At 40.1% G+C, this 20378-nt stretch overlaps 1 protein-coding gene across 1 annotated transcript in view; it reads right to left on the bottom strand.

Moving 5' to 3' along the window:
- Positions 1-11919, bottom strand: part of ANXA4 (annexin A4) — a 71511-nt gene extending 59592 nt beyond the window's left edge. Inside the window, exon 1 of the mRNA XM_020985389.2 lies at positions 11811-11919. The gene's annotated coding sequence lies outside the window, so the exon portion shown is untranslated. The remainder of the gene's footprint in view (positions 1-11810) is intronic.
- Positions 11920-20378: the final 8459 nt, after the last annotated feature.

The raw sequence follows: 20378 nt of genomic DNA on the forward strand, positions 1-20378 counted from the left end.
GTAAACTATAAAGTACTGTTTTATAAGGCATTGTTAAATTCTTCCTCAAGTCCAACTCAAATACCACCTCCTCCATGAAACTTTCCTTACTAACAATTGGTAAAGACCTTCCCTTCTGTTAGCATACTCAAAGCTCTTTATTTTGTACTGCTCTAATTTACCTAAATATTTCAATATCTTGATGGATCTGTGATCTCATTGGTTAAGATAAATGCCTTCTCATCCAATAGGATTCTTGTTAATATCCTTCCATAAGTCTTCCGTAGAGGACCTATCCAACACACTGGAAGCCTTTCTAGGCATCTTTCACTATTTTGTGGAAACCAGTGTAACACCAGCTTCAACAATCTCTTTCATAGAAACTATAGATACTTTTACTTTATCTTTAAGGGGCATTGGAATAGTAAAGTGATCGTTTAACTGTCATTCTATGAAGAATCTATGAGAAGACTAAGAGTTGAATTATCTTTTGGGAGAGAGTTACCTGTCATGATTGAAGAGAAAATGAGTGAGGTACAAAGAGAAAAAAGAAGAAAAGAACTTCATTCCTTGGAGAACTGTTTTAACTCTTATTTTGTGAAGAAACAAGAAACTAATTCTTAAATAGAAGTAATTAGTACTCTGAGAGAAATGAATGGCAGAAATGTGTTTCCAGAATTGAAAAGTACAACAGTGATGACTAGAGATTGTTAATAAATTGTATAGCCTACAACCTTAATATTGAGTTAAGCCTAGGAAATGAGGAGGTTTGAGGGGTGTGTGTGTGTGTGTGTGTGTGTGAAGAAAGAAAGAGAGAAAAAGAGAGAGAGGGAGGGAGGGAGAGAGGGAGAGCAGGAGAGAGAGAGAGAGGAAGGGGGGAGAGATAGAGAAAGGGAGAGAGAGAGAGGAAACACTTATAAGAAAAGTAGTTTCATTAGTTTATTAAACAAATAATTACCTAACTTTTTAAGTAATGAAAAAGAAGTTGCAATTGTAGTAATTAATAAGGAAACGTCTGAACAAATCCCTGGATGAGAAAAATGGGCTAGTCACAGGAAGAGATAGGAATGATCATTCCACATAGGCTACACATGAAGGTAGTTGACTCTAAACCCCACTACGTTAGTAAAACACCTTGTCTCTTCTATGTTATCCCTTGCTCTGGTTACATTACCAGCCTGCCTCCTTTTCTAGTCACCATTTTTTTGTTGTTTATCATAAGAAAGCATCTGATGATCATATAAGATTCCTTGCTAGATGAGGCCACAGAAATTAGGATGGTCAAAGATCCTCTAGTTATCAAGTGAGACATAAAATGAGGAAACATGCTTAATAAAGTTATTTGTCAGTGTCATGGGACATAATCTGAGTAATCAAGGGTTCTTAACCTTGGGTCCATGAACTTATGGGATTTTTAAAATATTTTGATAATTGTATTTCAATATAATTGGTTTCCTTTGCAGTCCTATATATTTTATTTTGTGCATTTAAAACCATTATTTTGATAAAAGAGTATGGTTTTCACCAGACTGCCATAGGGGTTCATGAAACAAAAAAAAAGTTAAGAACTCCTGCTACAAATGGTAAGGACCTACAAATGGGCCTCTTTGTGGACATTATGCTAATTTTATTGAGCCCTGAAACATTATGTCTCCTTGTTAATGGGAGCTATGATCACTGAAGAAAGTCTGTGTCAGTAATCCATTAAGTTAATCCAAGTCAGAATCACATTAAAATAAGGGACTAGACCAGTTTGCATTTGGGAAACTATGCAGCCTTTAAAAAAAAACCCAACTCTTTTTCAGCCACATTTACTAAAGTTTACTAGATCACATCAATATTGGCATGCAAACAGATCCCTCTTTACTTCTATATCTTTATCTTTACCACCATATATTTCAGTTTTTATAGTTAAAAAAGGGAAAATATTTCCAGGTTAAAAGAATGAACTTTTAAATATGGAACATAGATCAATGAAAATTAAATAAAAGAAGTAAATATTAAAAGCTCTATAGCTTTTTTTTAAAAACATTGACTGAGACACTGATAGCAACTTTTAAAAATAAATTTTACCTATAAAACAAGATAATTTTCAACTGGATTTCTATTCAAGTTTTTTAAATTACAACTGCATTTTGGCATAAGTTTCAAATTTTAAACTCTTAAGAATAAACAAAACATTTAGATAATCTGAAACATTATCAAAAGTTCTAGCCTGCAAGGCAGCTAGGTAGTATAGTTAGTGGATAGGGCACCAGCCCTAGAATCAGGAGGACCTGAGTTCAAATCCAGACTCAGACATATAATACTCACTAGCTGTGTGACTCTGGGTAAGTCACTTAACCCCAATTGCCTCACCCCCCCCAAAAAAAAAAGTTCTAGCTTGCAAAGGAGAATTAAATACTTATGTTAGTTCTGAAGTCCAGAATATTTTTTCTTTTAAAAAAAAAGATTCTGGTGATCTTCTAATGTATATTAGCATTAAGTCTCTTTAGGATGAAGACAATTATAGACAGACAGACAGATTTCTGATATCTGGATAAAGTTGAATGTGATAAAACAAGGAAAACACATTAGTTTTCCTTGTCTTGAAATAGAAATATGTAGGGGCAACTAGGTGGTACAGTGGACACAGCACTCGCCCTGAAGTCAGGAGGATCTGAGTTCAAATCCGGCCTCAGACACTTGACACTTACTAGTTGTGTGACCCTGGGCAAGTCACTTAATCCCATTGCCTAGCAAAAACAAACAAAAAAAATATGTGGGGCCAAGAAATGAAGACAATAACTCCAACAACTAGGATACTAATCCACACAGAATGAACCAGCAATGGATCAGGGTTGGGTAAACTGAACAGACGACCTGATTTGTTCTGATCCAGGGCAGAACACAAAAAGACAGTCACTTCCTTCAATCTGTACACAATATTTCTGTTAATGACTAGCTTTTTTAAGGAAAAAAAACCCTCCAACACTGTATTGTAGTTTTTACTCCAATATCACCTTATATTATTTCATAGTCCACAAAAGTCTCAGGTCTCTTTTACATAAATTTCTGTCTACCCACATTTCCCCCAGCCTCTTCTTATGCAGTTGAGTTTTTGAAATGAAGTGCAGGATTTTACATGGATCCTTGTTAATTATCAGCATTGGGGATACAAAGAAAGGCAAAAACAGTCCCTTGCTTTCATGAAACTCAGTCCAGTGGGGGAGAGAATATGCAAACAATCACATACAAACAAAATGTATACAGGATAAACTGGGAATAGTCTCGGAGGAAAGGCACTAAGATTAAGGAGGAAGGGAAAAAGGCTTCTTGCAGAAGGCGAAACTTTAGATTGGACTTGAAGGAAACTGAGGAAAACCAGGAGGCAGAGATGAAGAGGGAGAGAATTCCAGGCATGGGACAGCTACTGAACATGCTCAGAAATGAGTCTTGTGCGAGGAACAGCAACGAGGTCAGGGTCACCAGATAACAGAGTTTGGGGTGTAGGGGTATAAATTATATGCCTTGAAAGGTAGGAGAGATCAGGTTATGAAGGGCTTTAAAAGCCAGAGATGTTTATAGTTAATCTTGGAGGGAAGAAGGACTCATTGGAATTTACTGAATGGGAGTGGGGAGGGGACAGCATGTATGACATGGTCAGATCTCTGCTTTACGAAGCTCACTCTGACAGCTGAGTGGAAGAGGACCTGGAGTGGGAACAGACTCAAGGCACAGAGACCAATCATGAGGATATTGCAGAAATCCAGGTATGAGGTGATAGGACCTGCACCAAGATGGTAGCAGTGTTAGAGGAGAGAAAAGCATATAAGAAAGATGTTCTGAAGGTAGAAATGACAGAATTGGATCTGAAGGATGAAAGAGAATTCAGAGACAAGGATGACAATGAGGTTAGGAGCTTGGGTGACTGAAAAGCAAGATACCCTTGATGACAACAGGGAAGTGAGAAGAGGGAGGGTTTGGAGGAAAGACAATGGATCCAGTTTGGATGCTCTGAGTTTGAGATGATGTCTAAGAGGCAGTTGGAGATGTGAGGCTGTAGGGCAGGAAAGAGCTTGGAGTTGGACAAATAGATCTGAGAATCACCTGCAAGTTAGACATCTGCTTCTCCTTAGAGGGTAGAAGTAGGAAAAATGAATGGAAGTTTGCAGAGAGACAGACTTTTTCATGGTCATTTGTGTCACTTACAATTTTAATTCTTCTAAGATCAAGGTGAGAATATCACTAACAGGTAAAAAGATTTTTTTTAAATTAAAAACCATAGGCAAGCATGCTCTAGGGTCAGATGGGTTATACTTGACTGACTCTCAGACTCTGGGTTGAATACCCAGAAACTAAGCTACCTTGAACCTCTTTCATTGTCCTTCTTCAAAAAAATGCCAAGGCCAGAAGTTGCAGAATTAGCTGCTTTTATCTTAGGTCACAGATATAGAGCTGGAAGAACTATCATAGGCTATCTATCTAGTTCAGACTCCTCTTTATTCACATGACAGAACTGAAGCCCAAGAGGAGGAAGAGATTTGCCCAAAGCAGTAAACATCAGAAGCAGTATTGGAAACCAGGTCCTGGGATTCTAGACCCAAGCAATCAATCAATAAGCATTTATTAAGCACTTACTATGTACTATGCACTGGAGACTAGGGCAAATTGCCTTAACTAGTCCTTGTTACAAGGTAAGGTTCAGTGGGGGAAAGAGGGAAAAGATTAATACTAAGAAGTGACTATGGAGTAACAAAAAAAACCATCAATAAAACTTCAAAATATTTTAGAATAACAAAGAGGACAAAATGAGACAGTGGGGCTTAGTAGATCAATTGCCGATCTTAAGGTCAGGAAGACCTAGGATTGAATATGGCCTTGGACATTTACTAGCTCTAATACATGCACAAGTCACTTTAAGTTCTCAGGGCCTGTTTCCTCATTTGTAAAATAAAGGGATTGGACTAGAATATATTCCAGTTCTAAATTAATGTTTTGTAGACACTCAGGATAGTATGCCTATGGCACACTAAACTATGAAAGTCAGCCTAGGTATTAACAACAATTCATGTTATTTGTTTTTACTTCTGCTTTATGAACTTCAGTCTACACATGCATATCCACTGTTGTTTGGTCATGTCTGACTTTTCATTACCCCATTCAGGGTTTTCTTGGCAAAGATACTGGAGTGGTTTGCCATTTCCCTCTCTAGCTCATTTTACAGATGAGGAAACTGAGGCAAAAAAGTTTAAATGACTTGCCCAGGGTCACACAACTAGTAAGTGACTGGGGCTATATTTGAGCTCGGGTCTTCTTGACTCCAGGCCTGGTGCTCTATGTACTGCACCACCTAGCTAGCTGCCATACATATACATAAATGTGTCTTAAAGTCACAAGGCAGTGGGGAAGCCTTGGAGGAATACTGATGAAAGAGCAGAAAGAGAAGATCTGGCTTCCAGAATTATCTCTCTGATCTTTGCCAAGTCATTTCCCCTTCTCAGTGACTTAATATGTAAAACAGGAAAAATCAAATCGCTTTGCAAGCAGTGTTGGAGGGTTGGCTGGGTTTATTCAGTTTAAACAACATTTATTCCACACCTGTACTGGAAAGAGGACAGATGACCTCTAAGTTCCTTCTTAGCTTTAAAGTTTTATGAGTCTCCAGAGAGGTCATGTGGTCTAAATTGCCCCTGGTCCCACACGGACGCTGGGGTCAGCTCAAAGAACTGTGTGAATACTTACATCTCAGAAACTGGTGAACACTACAGACTAGCGCTTGATTTATTGTTTTATTGATTTTGTCTAGACTTAAAGTGATGATGAAGAAGTTAATAATACAGATTAAACTTAAAAGGACATCATGGCCATTTTTTTTTTTAGAGAACTGATTGTTAAAAATTTACCAGCACACCACTGGTTTCACAAGTAGGAATCGTCAGAAGAAGGATTTGAACTCAGGTCTCTTCTGACTCTATTTCCTATTAGAATAGAAACAAGCTGGTATCATATCAAAACTTTACATCTTTCCAAGTATCCAGCACAATATTCTGCACACAAGTGACAGTGATAATTTGTTTTGCTGTTAAAAAAATTTGAGTATCTGAATCCAATATTACAAGAATCATCAAAAAGAAAATCACACCATTTCCCCAGCAGCACAAGGATCCCTCTTTAGTATTTACTTCTACTATAAATAGTAGAGTTTAACCTTTGAATCAACAAATGAATTCAGTCCAAGTTTGGGAGTGGCAGGTGGTATGGCTTTTCTTTGGGTAAGTAAACAGAATTCACGGAGGATGAATAGAAAAAAATAGGTCCTGAACCAAGAGGGTGTTTGCTACAGCATTACACAGTACATCAACTTGATGTCCTCTGGTGATACGTAGCCTCCAGTTGCTGCTGGGTCCGTTGTGGAAAATCTTGTTCTTTCCACCTCCACAACATCTCTTATATCCTATCCCTTCTCTCTGTTCATACAGTCACCACCCCAATTTAGGACCTCTTCACCTCTCACCTCAACTGTTGCAATTTCTCCTGACTTCCCTACCTCACCCCTCCCTACTCCAATCCATCCTCCATAGAGCAACCAAAGTATTTTTTCTAAAGTAGAAGTGTGACCATGTCACTTCTCTGCTAAGTTCTAGTGGCTCCCTACACATACACACACATGTATATAAAATATATGTGTATATATGTATGTACATATAAAATTATTCTACACATACTTCTATTTATTAGTTCTTTCTTTGGATGCAAATAGTGTCTTTCTTCATATGTGCTTTAGAGTTAATTTGGTCATTTATAATAGTCAAAATATCTTACCCGTTCAAAGTCATTCTTAAAACAATATTGCTGTTATTGTATACAATGTTGTCTTGGTTCTGCTCATTTCCCTCTTGCTTATTTTGTTTAAGTCTTTCCATGTTTTTCTAAAATCAACTGGCTCATTATTTCTTACAGCATAGTAATATTCCATCACAATCGCGCATCACAACTTGTTTAGCCATCTCCCAATTGATGGTTATCCCCTCAATTTCTAGTTCTTTGCCACCACAAAGAGAGCTGCTATAAATATTTTAGAATATGTAGGTTCTTTTCCTTTTTCCCTAACCATTTTTGGAAATAGATCTAGTAGAGGTATTAATGTGTGCTGATACAACCATTCTGGAAAACAATCCAGAGTTATGTAAAGAAAGTGACTAAAACTTTCATACTGTCTGACCACATATTCCACTTCTAGTAATACACCCCAAGGAGGTCAGTGACAAAAAAGAAAGGCCCCAAATATACCAAAATATATATAGCAGCACTTTTTGTGGTAGCAAAGAATTAGGCACTGAAAGATGCCCATCAATTAGGAAGTAGCTAAACAAATTATGGTACATAAATGTAATAAAATAATACTATGCCTTAAGAAAGGAAGAACAAGATGAATACAAGGAAGTATGGGAAAACATATGAATGAGTCCAAAGTGAAATAGGCAGAAACAAGAAAATATATACACAAGGACTATAGCTTTGTAAATGGCAAGTGTAACAACAAAGTAATCCAGACCAAACGTTGCATTATTATGACCAAGCTTAGTCACAAAGAAGAGCTATGAGAAGGCACTTTCCCCTACTCCTTGCCTATGTAGGAGGCCATGGGTGTGGAATATTGAATATAATATTTGAGCAAAAACATGGAGACAGGAAACAAGAGGAAAACCAGGGACTGAGAGTTTAAGACCTATCTCGGAGAGCTTTCCTGCCTCTAGCCCTTTCTGCGCTTCTCTTTGCTCTACTGTGAGTTTAACAAAGAGCCTACAGTTCTACTCTAGCCAGATTTGTATTTAAAGAATGTTTTCCTTTGGAAAATGAAATATTCTGTCCTCATCCTCGCAACTCTGAATGCTATAAAAACAGTTCCGACCACTTTCCAAAGGATGGAAGACTAGCCTAGGCAACCTACCACTCATTTCCCAACAAGTGCTAGAGGTCTGGAAATATAGCCGATGTATCCCTGCACGCTTCTCACTGAGTAAGCCCTGTTTATTTCAGCCTACATTTTCACAAGATGGTCGTACATGTCAGCAAAGCTGATTTAGACTTAGGCCTCCATTTCTGCCATTTCTCTCCTTCCTTCTCCATCTCCCTTGGGAATTGTGTGAAGTCAAAGATTTCCAACAAGGCTCAGGTAGCTCTGTCCCACCTCAATACTAAATAAGACCTGAAGCTCAAATACAAACTTAGCATTGCTGCCCCTCCCAACATACACAGTAACTACCACAATGTAAATGGAAAGAACAACTCGAGTGCTGGCCAGTGTGTGCGCGCGCACACACACACACACACACACACACACACACACACACAAGTAAATAACAAAAGTATAAAGATAGAGCAAGATTCAAATGAAGAGCTATTAGAAGACACTCCCAACCTACCCCACTGTGGAGGTGGGAGGTCCACAGGTGTTATACATTGCACATATTTGCAGACTTTTTCAACATATTGATCAAGTGTGCTGACATTTTTTTCCCCTCTAAAAAAATATTATGTGTACTATGGGATGGCTCTCTGGGACAGAGAGGAAGGAGGGTATATGGGATACTATGGTGATGTAAGAAACAGTACATATCAATAAAAACTTATTAAAGTATAAAAAAAACCAAAATAACAAAAAACCCCACAGTTTCTCCCCTCTCACTAGCCCGCCCTTCTCTCCTATCACACATCTTTCAGTTTCATAGCTAGAAGACTCAGATCTAACTTCCCTGTTTTACAGAGAAAAATGTAGGTTATAGTAGTCAAGTGACTTGCCCAAGGTCATAAAATAATATATCTAGAGAGGGCCTTAGGGATCATCTAGTCCAACTTCCTAGTTTTACAGATAAGAAAATTAAAGCCTCAAAAGGAGAAGTAATATATATCCAAAGTCACACCTATTAAATGGCAAAGTTGGGATTTGAACCTAAATTCTCTGACTCGAATCCTAGTAGAATATGATCCTTAAGGGCAGAGATTGTTTTTTGATGTGTCGCCTAACATAGGACCTTTCACATGCTTGCTATCTTTCCACCAGACTCTGATACCTCTTAGTTAGTTAGTGTTCAGCAGCGCTGCCCCTCCAAAGAGGCTGTCCTGCCTTCATCCAGTGAGGCTTTCGGTATACCAGGCTTGCCCTTTCGTGGCTTTTTTTTCCACTTTAAGGTTCCTCCTGAGGTTCACTTTAGTCCTATTCCATTGATATAAAAATGTCGGGTATGGGAGATGGGGAGTGTCTACAGTGTGCTTTGTCTCATAGCTTCTCCATTGCTAGAGAGGGTGTAGCCTGAAACTACCTCTTGATGATGGAAATGTGGAAGAGCTGGAGAGGGGGAAAAAACCCCAAGATTTGGTTAATAAATTATTCTGACACAAATTTAAAAGTAGAACTGGAAAGGTAGCCAAAAGCTGCTGCCACACCTACAAAGGCCTGAGGATCAGACTAGGCAACATTAGCAGGAAAACAAATGAGTGAGCGGATATAAGCAAATGAATTTGTTCTAAGAAAAGATGTGTGTGTGTGATTTGGAAAGGCGAAAAACTCTCACTCTTAGGCTTTCCCATCCCTTCAGATCCTCTAAGAAAACCATCCTAAACCAAACGCAAGGGAGGAGAAAATAAAAGGGAAAGTCATTGGCCTATGTTCTGTTGGATTGGGTTCTGTCCCCCTTCCTGAAACTATGTGTGGAAATGTATATCCACAAAAACTGGGTAGAATTCGGCTTGATTTGGCTCCAGCCTTCCTTTCCAACTAGTGGCAACGTAGATAGAGTGCCAGGCCTGAAGTCAAGAAAGACTCATCGAATCTGGCCTCATACACTTACTAGCTGTGTGACTCTGTGGGAAAGTCACTTAACCCTGTTTGCCTCAGTTTTCTCATCTGTAAAATGAGCTGGAGAAGGAAATGGCAAATCACTCCAGTGTCTTTGCCAAGAAAACCCCAAATGGAGTTACAAAGCCTCTGAAACAACTGCACAATAACAACAATCCTTTTCCAGACTTAGTTCAGTACTGAACTCTGGAAGACCTGGGTTCAAATCTTGTCTCTGACAACTCCTAGCTCAGGGACCAAAAGTAAGTTCTTTCTGAGCCTCAGTTTTCTCATCTGTAAAGTGGGGGAAATAATATGTATAGTGCCTACCTTACAGGGTTGTTATGTACCTCAAATGAAAAGATGTGTGTAAAGCATTTGGCTAACTTTTAAGTGCTCAGTAGTGTCAGTTGTTATTTCACATTATTCCCCTAGGTATACAGGCCTATTTGGTGCTGCCAGAACTCAGCATATTTTGCATAAATTGAAATCTACTTTGCCTAGAATGTATTCCATCCTCTTAGAATCTTTAGCTTCCTCCAAGAAGCAGCTTAAGGTACCACTTTCTATTGGAGGCTTTTTTTTTTGAGGCTGGCCCTGAGGTCACAATTTTTGTGACTTAAAAGTTCTATTTTTGGCAACTTCTTTTTCTCCCACCAGTCCCGATTTCTCTTCCGCATAATCCACTCTCTCTCTCTCTCTCTCCTTTCTCATTGTAGCTAACTTAGAATGGCTGCTAGGGTCTAATGGAAAGTTTTTTATTTAAAAAGTGAAAGTATTAATGACTGAAACTACTAGCTGGGCCATATTTAGGCAGAATAGTCCTGCCTACAGTACCAATGACAATCACAGGCACCTAACTCTTTCTGCCCTCATAGGATATAGAATTGAAGAGAACATACATTTCGTCTCCAGTCTTAGAGACTCTTGTAGCCCAGGAATTCTTGACCTGGGATCCCTGAATTTTATGTATGTATGTATGTATGTATGTATGTATGTATGTATGTGTACACACAGTTTTCAACCTATGTCATTAGTTTTCTTTGCAGTCCTCCTTATTTCATGCATTTAAAATCTCTATTCTGAGAAGGGGTCCATAGGCTTCACCAGACTGCCAAAGGGGTCCATGAGCCACATAAAAATTTAAGGACATCCTCCCCCATTAAGCTCAACCTTTTTATTCATTCATTGTGAATGGCAGCACCATGGCCAAACCCAGGTCCTCTGATTCCAAAATCAGGGTTCTTGATTCCCTCTATCTACTGTCTAATGGAAAACCCACATTTTTATAGCACTTTAAAGTTTACACACTTTCCTCACAGCAACCAAGTGAGATAGTAAATTAGCTGAAATAGTCAGCAGGGCTAGTATTTCGACAAAGGGCTCCTGACTTTCAGAACACGCTTAACACCCACACCCTGTGGAACTCCAACCAACCAAATCTAAAAACATGGCAAGTTTCCTGGATTGTGCAAGGAGCAGTAACAGTCTCTGGCACCAAAGAGCACCAGGGAGCACCCGCCCCCCCAGCTCCCTGCTCGGTCTCCCCAAAGGCTTAGTTGTCTGCTTCAAATCCCGGGGGAAGCAGCACAGCACCTCCCAGCCACCTCGCCTGCCCGGAGGCACCCGCTTCTGCCTGCTCCACCCACTCTGCGGGGAAGCACTCGAGGCCCGGCCCCAAAGAGCACCGCGGAGCGGCTCAAGAGCTCCGGAGGAGCCTCCCAGGTCCAGATTAAGATGAGATGGAGGGCGGAGCCTTGAACTGAGGGTGCGCAGCTCTCCCTCGGGATCCTCAGTTTCCCCGTTCCCCAGCCAGGAGGCTCTGCCTGGCCCCTGGGGGAGCGAGAAGCACTCCCCGAGAACACACTGACTGATCCCGAGGCCAAGTCCCCAAATACGGCTGAGGAAGCCACCCGAGAGGTGTCCAGGGAACAGGACAGAACACCAGGCGGCCACTCCCTGCTAGTCCTGCCCGCAGCTCATGATACCTCCCCAGGAGGGATTTCCTTACCGCAGCGACGGCGCAGCAGCCTCTCACCAGTCTGCCCTTCCTGAGCTCAGACCCACTCTGCGGACGGGGCAGTTGTCATATATTGACTGTACTGGGCAGGGCCAGGCTGGGCTGGGCTGGGTTGGGCTGGTCCGCCCAGCTTTGGGGTGGAGCCAGTGCCAGTTCCAAGCTATTCCTCCCTCCCTCCCCCACCAGCAAGGAAATTATATTCCCCTAGCTAGTAACACCTGGCAATGAGTTACTGGACACCCGATCTGCTCTCCTACTCCCCACCTCCAGCCCAGAGTAGCCTCTCCGGACTCAACTCTGAGGCTACTTGCTCAGAAACTCCTGCCCAGCCGCCCCAGAGGCCCGGTTATGTCTGATGTAGAGGAAAGGCGATGGGCTTGGAACCAAAAGGTGTGTATTCAAAGCTTGACAATGCGGTTTACTACCTGCTAGCCTTGGGTCTCTGCCTCCTCTGTAAAATAGAGGGGCTGTACTTAATGGTCTCTAAAGTTGGTTCTAAGGCTTGACGTTAGGATCTCCTAGCTAGGATTCGCTGGGGCTCACACGCCCCCTCAGCTAGTTTAGACGTTACACTCCGGCAGTATAAGATAGTTAGGGGCGTATTCATTTAGAGGAGCACCAGCTTCCGCTGCGTCCTCCAGCCAGGAAGCAAACCCCTTCCCACCTACGTTAGTAAGCCACATGGTTGGTTTGGGTTTCAAACTCAGTTTTATTCCGACTTGGAAAAACTGCCCTGTCACCCAAACTATTAATGAAAAGTCTTGGCATGTGTAGCAGCCAGACTAAAGGACTTGGACCCAACTAGAAAGATCAGAATTTGAATTCAGGTTCTGCAATTTACTGAGTGACTTTCAGCAATTCATTTTTAAAAATTTTTTTCTCTTTGCCTCAGTTTTGTCACCTGTAAAGTGAAGGAGGCAGATGAACTTGATCTCTAAAGTTCCGTCAAATTCTAAACATTTTATAAGTCTAAGTGAACACGTCAAAACTACCTTAATTTACAGGGAAGGAGAGAATTGTTGCCTCCTGCAGGATCAGGAGGTACCAACGAATCCTTGAGCTTCTTTGATAGCCTGTAAGTTCACTAGCTCGGGTTCGAATTCCTGTCTGTTACTAACTGTTACTTCTGTAACCTTGGTGCAAGTCACTTCACGTTTCCAGTCTTCAGCTTCCTCGTATGTAAAAGGAGGCCTTTGGACAAACGGATCTTCTAAATCTTCAGATCCTCTGAACGGCTGATTCAGGCTGGAGGGAAGAGCTTTGAGTGTGTTTTTCCTCCACTGGAAATTATAGTTTCTCTTCCAAGGGAGGCATAATTTCATTCATTCCGAGTCTGACATAAGATCTGAAAAGTGGAAGTGACAGCGAGAGAAAAGAACGAAACAAAGTGAGAACAGTAGCAAATTTCAAGCCTCTTTTTTTTTAAAACTACATTTAAAGCATTTCCATTAAACATTGACTCAGAAGTTAGAGTTCTCTCCTCCAGGGAAATGAAAACGCCAAAGGATGCATATGCCTTTGTAAATAGTACTGTCAGCTGATGACGACTTGGGAAGAGAACCCCAAAGTTCTCTCTAAAGACATTGTCTCTTTTGCTTAGTAAAAAGAACACTGAACTTGGAGCCAGGAGACCAAGGTTCATATTCTGGCTCTGACATTTACTATCTTTGTGACTCTGGGCAAGTCACTCCAACTCTGAATCCTTAATGTACTCATCTATCAAATTAGAACAATAATATTGGCACTATCACTGGTTGTCCAGGGGAAAGTTTTTTGTAAATCTAAAATACCATGGAAATGAAAGCTAAAATTAATAATAAAGGCATTCAGGTATGACTGTCCTTTGATTATATGGATTTCAAAGATCTGGAAAGGACTTTAGAGCCTCATTTCCCAAAGGAGGAAGCTGAGAGTCAATGGTTTATTTTATTTTGTTTTGCTTAGGCAGTTGGGGTTAAGTGACTTGCCCAAGGTCACATAGCTAGTAAATGTCAAGTGTTTGGTCTGAGGCCAGATTTGAACTCAGGTCCTCCTGACTTCAGGGTCCGTGCTCTATCCACTGCACCACCTAGCTGCCCTGACTCAATGATTTATGCAAAGCCATGTGGCTAATAAGTGGCAAAAGCTGGGACCATAAGCCAAATCTTTGCTTCCTTTCACTGAGCAAAATTCAAATACTTTGTGAATATTATCAAGTGACTTGCCCAGGGTCACACAACTAGTAAATCTCCAAAACTGGATTTGAACTTACGTGTTCTTGACTCCATGCCCAAAGTTCTATCGATTGCTTCTAAGTGATAGGATGCTACATTGACAGCTGAAGGGGCTGGAATGATTGTGTGCCCAAAGACAATGGTACTGGGGCCGCAGTGGTCAGCTGAGTGGTTGGCTGCACTAACCCTACCCAACCACTTCTAGTGCCTTCCCATTAAGATTACTAGCTAGTTACGGAAGTGGATAGAGTACCAGGTCTGCAGTCAGGAAGACTCATCTGAGTACAAGTCTGGTCTCAGACTGGCTGTGCAACCCTGGGCAAGTCACTTAACCCTGTTTGCCTCGGTTTCCTCATCTGTAAAATGAGCTGGAGAAGGAAATGGCAAACCACTCCAGTATCTTTGCCAAGAGAACCTCAAATAGGCTCGTAAAGAGCTAGGCTTGACTGAAAAGGACAGAACACCTATCTGTATCTAGTTGTTTACAAGTTGTCTCTCCCATTAGAATGTGATCTTTGTGAGGGCGGGGACCATGTTTTGCCTTTCTTTGTATCCCCAGAAATTTGTACTGTGTATGGCATATGATAAATGTTTAATAAGTACTTGCTGACTGACTGAAAGAGTCAGTTCACCTCAAAACATAGATATGTGTTACCTAAACATCGTAGAAAATGACTGTCTCTATGAGTCTGAACGATCTGTCTTGGCAGCCTAAAGAGGGTAATGTTCTACCTGAAGTGAATGGCCCAAGCTTTCAGCCCTGGCAGGAGCTTCCTCCCACCAGGGCAAGCAGTCTATTCTCCTTGTTTCCAGTCACTCATTACTCAGCTAGGCACAGTGGATAGAGTGTTGGACTCGGAAACAGGATAGACTTGAGTTCAAATCTAACCTCAGGCACTTACTGACTGTGTAACCCTAGCCAAGCCATTTAACTTCTGTCTGCATCAATATACTCCTGTGCAAAATGGGGGTAATAATAGCACCTACCTTCCAGGGTTTCTGAGAAGATAAAAAGGAGGTGATATCTGTAAAAGGCTTTTCAAACCTCAAAGTTCTATATAAATGCTAGCTAGTATTACTATTAGCCTGGGTCTGTTTTTTAAAAAATTTTTAAACTATATTTTGATATAATTATAACTGCATATTTTATTTTGTGCAAGCCTGGGTCAGTTCTGGGAACCCACAGTTTTGCTTTGAAATATCTCCAGAGAAGGCCATAGGAGCCACCATGGCATAGTGGGAAGAGCACTCAATTTGGAGTCAAAGGGTCCTTCATAGAATGCTGGTTTGGCTACATCTGATCCGTGTAATCCTTTGGCTCCTGAGCTACTGCCCGGTGAATATTGCCATAAACATATCAGACTTTGGAAAAGGTCTAACAGGCTCTATCCCAGGACTTTCCAGCTTGATGGCATGTTTTTAGCTTAATACTGAGACTCCTGGAAAGGAAAACCTGGAACAGATTCCATTCTACATGTTAGGCAGATAAAGGGAGGTGGGCAGGGCAAGCAGGTGCATTTGATTTCTAGATACATATTCATCTACCCCACCCCACCCCACCCAATTCCTCCTGGACCCTACTGGACAATCAGAAAGGATAGTATAGACAGAGACTACAGAAAGTTGACTGATGTGTTGGTGAGGTTTAACTACCTGGACACTGTGTATCTTCTTACCACCTGCTAAGGGGGGAGGGTGAAGGGGGCATGACTTTAGGCCCCACTAATTCCCACCTTAATAAGAGGGTGCTTGCCAGGATCATACAAATGGGAAAAGGACCCACATCTACAAAAATATTTATAGCAACTCTTTTCGTGGTGGCAAAGAATTGGAAATTGAGTGAATGCCCAGCTTGACCAGATGGTCTCTGAGGTACATTCCGTCTCTAGAACTATAATCCTATGAAGCTCAGAGAGGGTAAGTAATTTACCCGTGGTCACATAAGAGCCAAGTAGAGCCAAGTGAATGCCCATCAATTGGGGAATGGCTGAGCAAGTTGTGGCATATGAATGTAATGGAATACTATTGTGCTATAAGAAATGATGAACAGGCTGACTTGAGAAAAACCTGGAAAGATTTGTATCGACTGATGTTCAGTGAAGTGAGCAGAACCAAGAGAACGTTGTACACAATAACAGTCATGTTGTGCAATGGCTAATACTGATAGACTTAACCCTTCCCAGCAATACAAGGATCTAAGACGTCACTTGCTTGGTGGCTTGAGAGAATCTGAGAGGGTCACTTATTCCTTCTGAGGTATTTTTATCTTACTCCCAAACCAAAGAGCTCTGGTTTACTTTGGTGTATTCTGTTGTTTATCCTAATTTGGACAATCTCTCCAATTTCTCTACACTGATTACTTTTGATAAAGAGATTCAGTTGCTATTTATAATGTTCTTTTGTGTAACCATTATTTGGTGGGAAGGAGCTAAGTTATCAATAGTAAGTTAAATTGTTATCTTCAATTTGAGAGCTATCATAGAAAGCGCATTTATCCTAAGCCTCAGAGTTTGGTATGCCTAGACTACCAATATTTGATATTTGGTAGGTAGTTACATAATTCTTGCCCCATATCCCTCTTGGAGATAGGTGAAGGAAGGAACAAGGACCCAGCTATGACCCTCTTTCTCTTCCCCACAAAAGCAGAAATCTCAGGCTACTTCAGAGAGGAGAGGGCTAGATGCCAGATTAGACAGATTAGACATGCCATACTCAAGCTAAGCTGTCTTTATATTTAGACAACAACCATGTCTGGACATCTGCAAGCACACACATACATACATCTATATATAGATATCTGTCTTTAGTTTTTTCTCTCTCTCTTTGTAATGTATATATACACATACATAAATATGTTATATATACACACTTATATAAAATATACACATATATGTCTGTATCTATCAACATATCTATATAAATTTTTTGCACTGAGAAGGTATGAAAACTCTCTTAGAGATTTGGTTGGCTCACCAGGTTAAAGGCTCAGTCTGTTGATGTCACTCCTTGTTCACTTGAATACAAGTCATGAGGAACTCTGCCTGAGCCCTGGTGCTCTATAGGCAGACAGCCATGTCTTTGCCACACAAAGTCAGGGGACCTTTGTTCAGCTGAATCTAGGTAGTGTCCTTACTGAATACTATTGTGCTATGGCTAAGTGAACCTCATTTTGTTAACTATCACATTTATGATAGGTGTTTTATTTCATTCCTTTTTTAAAATTTTTATTTTTAATTTATGGAATAAAACAAGCATTTCCATAACATAGGACAATAAAAAAGTTGGTTGCATATGCAATTGTAGATCTACTATGTACAACTTGCTATTTCTTTCAAGTATGCGAGAAGATTATCATGTAAATTTCTTTTCTTTCTCCCCCCCACCCTAGAGATGGCTACCATTAGACACAAACAGGTATATACATGTAAAATTATTCTATACATACTTTTATTTATCAGTTCTTTCTTTGGTTATAATTAGTATCTTTCTTTATATGTCCTTTAGAGTTAATTTTATTTCATTCCAATATCAAACCTGAGACCAATGAAAAGCCTGACAGACAGAATTTCTGGGTAATTAATAATCAATTTATTAATTAGGCTGGCAAATAATCAATGCATTGATGGTCAGTGGTTTCTCTCAGTAATCAAAGACAAAGACCATGGAATTCATCAAATGCTTAAATACCTTTGGTAAAGTTGAATGTCCCTGACAGGTGGAGATCAACACTGATTGGTGATCAATCAGTGAGGACTGGACCTATTAATGAGGAGGTGGGCTAAAAGTCTTCAGCTCCTTCTGCTGAGAATGTGATTTGATCATGAGATTCGTCCACCTCCAGCACTCTGAACAAAGGAATCCATCTTCATTTAGACGATTTAAGTTGAACCATGGCCTGGGTGTGGGGGTAGGGTGGGGTTTAAGGGCTTGAGCCCAAAGCTTGTAGGGCTGGAATTCACCTAGATTAGATTCTATTTACACTTTAATTAGAAGTAAACTCTCACTAGGCATAGATCAACATTTTATACCATATACCAGGATAAAGTCAAATTGGGTACAGGATTTACATATAAAGGCTGATACTTTAAGCAAATTAGGAGAGCAAAGAACAGTTTACCCTTCAGCTTTATGGGGAACAGAAGGTTTTATGACCAAAGGCGAGGTAAAGAACATTCTAAAATGCAAAATGGATAATTTTGGTTACATGAAATTGAAAAGTTTTTGCACCAACAAAACCTAAACAAAGATTAGAAGGGAAGCAGAAAGCTGGGAAACAATTTTTACAACCATTGTCTCTGATAAGAGCCTCATTTCTAGAGAACTGAGTCAAATTTATAGGAATACAAGTCATTCCCCAGTTGATAAATGGTCAAAGGATACGAACAGATGGTTCTCAGATGAAGAAATTAAAGCTATCTATAGTCATATGAAAAAATGCTCTAAATCATTATTGATTAGAGAAATGCAAATCAAAACAGCTCTGAGGTACCACATCCCACCTATCAGATTAGCCAACATGACAAAACAGGACAATGATACATATGTTGGAGAAGATGCGGGGAAATTGGAACACTAATGCATTGTTGGTGGAATTTTTAACTGATCCAACCATTTCTGGAGAGCAATTTGGAACTATGCCCAAAGGCTATAAAACTTTATATACCCTTTGACCCGGCAATACCATTTCTAGGTCTGTATCCCAAAGAGATCATAAAAATGGGAAAAGGAGCCACATGTACAAAAATATTTATAGCAGCTGTTTTTGTGGTGGCAAAGAATTGGAAATTGAGGGGATGCCCATTAATTGGGGAATGGCTGAACAAGTTGTGGTATATGAATGTAATGGAATATTATTGCTCCATAAGAAATGATGAGCAGGCTGACTTCAGAAAAACCTGGAAAGACTTACATGAACTGATGCTGAGTGAAGTGAGCAGAACCAGGAGAACATTGTACACAGTAACAGTAACATTGTGTGAGGACTAACTTTGATACTTAGCTCATCTCAACAATGCAAGGTTCTAAGACAACTCCAAAACACTCAAGATGAAAATGCTATCCACATCCAGAAGAACTATGGAGTATGAATGCAGATCGAAGCATACTATTTGCTCTCTCTTTCTTTTTTCGCCTTCTTTTTTGTGGCTTCTCCCATTGGTTCTAATTCTTCTTTACAACATGACTAATGTGAAAATACGTTTAATATATTTAATATGATTTATACTTATAGCCTATATCAGATTCCACTCCATCTTGGGGACAGGGGAGGAGAAGGAGGGAGATAAAATTTAGAACTCAAAATCATATAGAAGTGAATGTTAAAAACTAAGAATAAATAAATATATAAACGGGAAAAAACAAAGAAACAAAACAAGAAGTAAGCTCTCCTAGTTGGATGGAGAACTGCTCAAGATTGAGGAGAATGTTCCTAGAGGATTAGGCCAATCTCATCATCAGCCCTGTCCAGTCAGAGATTGACTGATCTACAAGGACTGGTTCCTGAATGGGAAAATAGAAAGGAAAAAAAAAATCTATACTAAATAGATAATTGGTTACCAATAGAAAAATAATTTCTCTCAAACTCAAGGTACCAGTTTAGCCTGGTCAGCCTGGCCTATGACAAGGGACAGTTGGGTTTATTTGACCATTAGCAAAGAAGATGTGGGGTTGGAGGCAACACAATGGGGTAGACGCAATGACTATTTTCAGATACAGAAGAAAGCTTAGACTTGTTAGGCTTGCTACACTGGTCAATCAGGGTAATTGATTTAATGATAGCTGGCACACATAACATTTTAATATTTGCAAAGTGCTTTACAAATATTTTTTCATTTCATCCTTAGAACCATTCTGGGAGATAGGTGCTATTATTTTCTCCATTTTTACAGTTAAGGATACTGAGGCATATAGTAAACTGACTTGCCCAGGGCCACACTGTAAGTGTCTAAGGCAGGATTTGAACTCAAAAGTCCTCCTAACTCTAGATCCAGTACTCTATCCACAAGCTTGCTACCCAGCTGCCTTTATTCCTTTTCCTAAAAGATTTGCTTTAGGGATCCACCAGAAATAATTGAAAAGGAAAAATTTAAGAATGCTGCAAATGAAACACATTTTCAGATATTCCCTCAAACTACCAAGGTCATGTCTTAGAGCAGATATTCTCCAGCTGAAGTCTATGAACTTTTTTTAAAAATTACTGTATTTTGATATAATTGGTTTCCTTTGTCATCCTCTGTATGTTATGCATTTAAAATCATTATGCTAGGAAGGGGTCCTTAGGGTTTTATCAGACTGCCAAAGGGATCCATGACCCCCCCAAAATGTTAAGAAGTCCTATCTAAGAAAA

The sequence above is a fragment of the Phascolarctos cinereus genome, unplaced genomic scaffold, assembly GCF_003287225.1.
Source record: "Phascolarctos cinereus isolate Bilbo 61053 unplaced genomic scaffold, phaCin_HiC Scaffold_2;HRSCAF=192, whole genome shotgun sequence".
NCBI lineage: Eukaryota > Metazoa > Chordata > Mammalia > Diprotodontia > Phascolarctidae > Phascolarctos > Phascolarctos cinereus.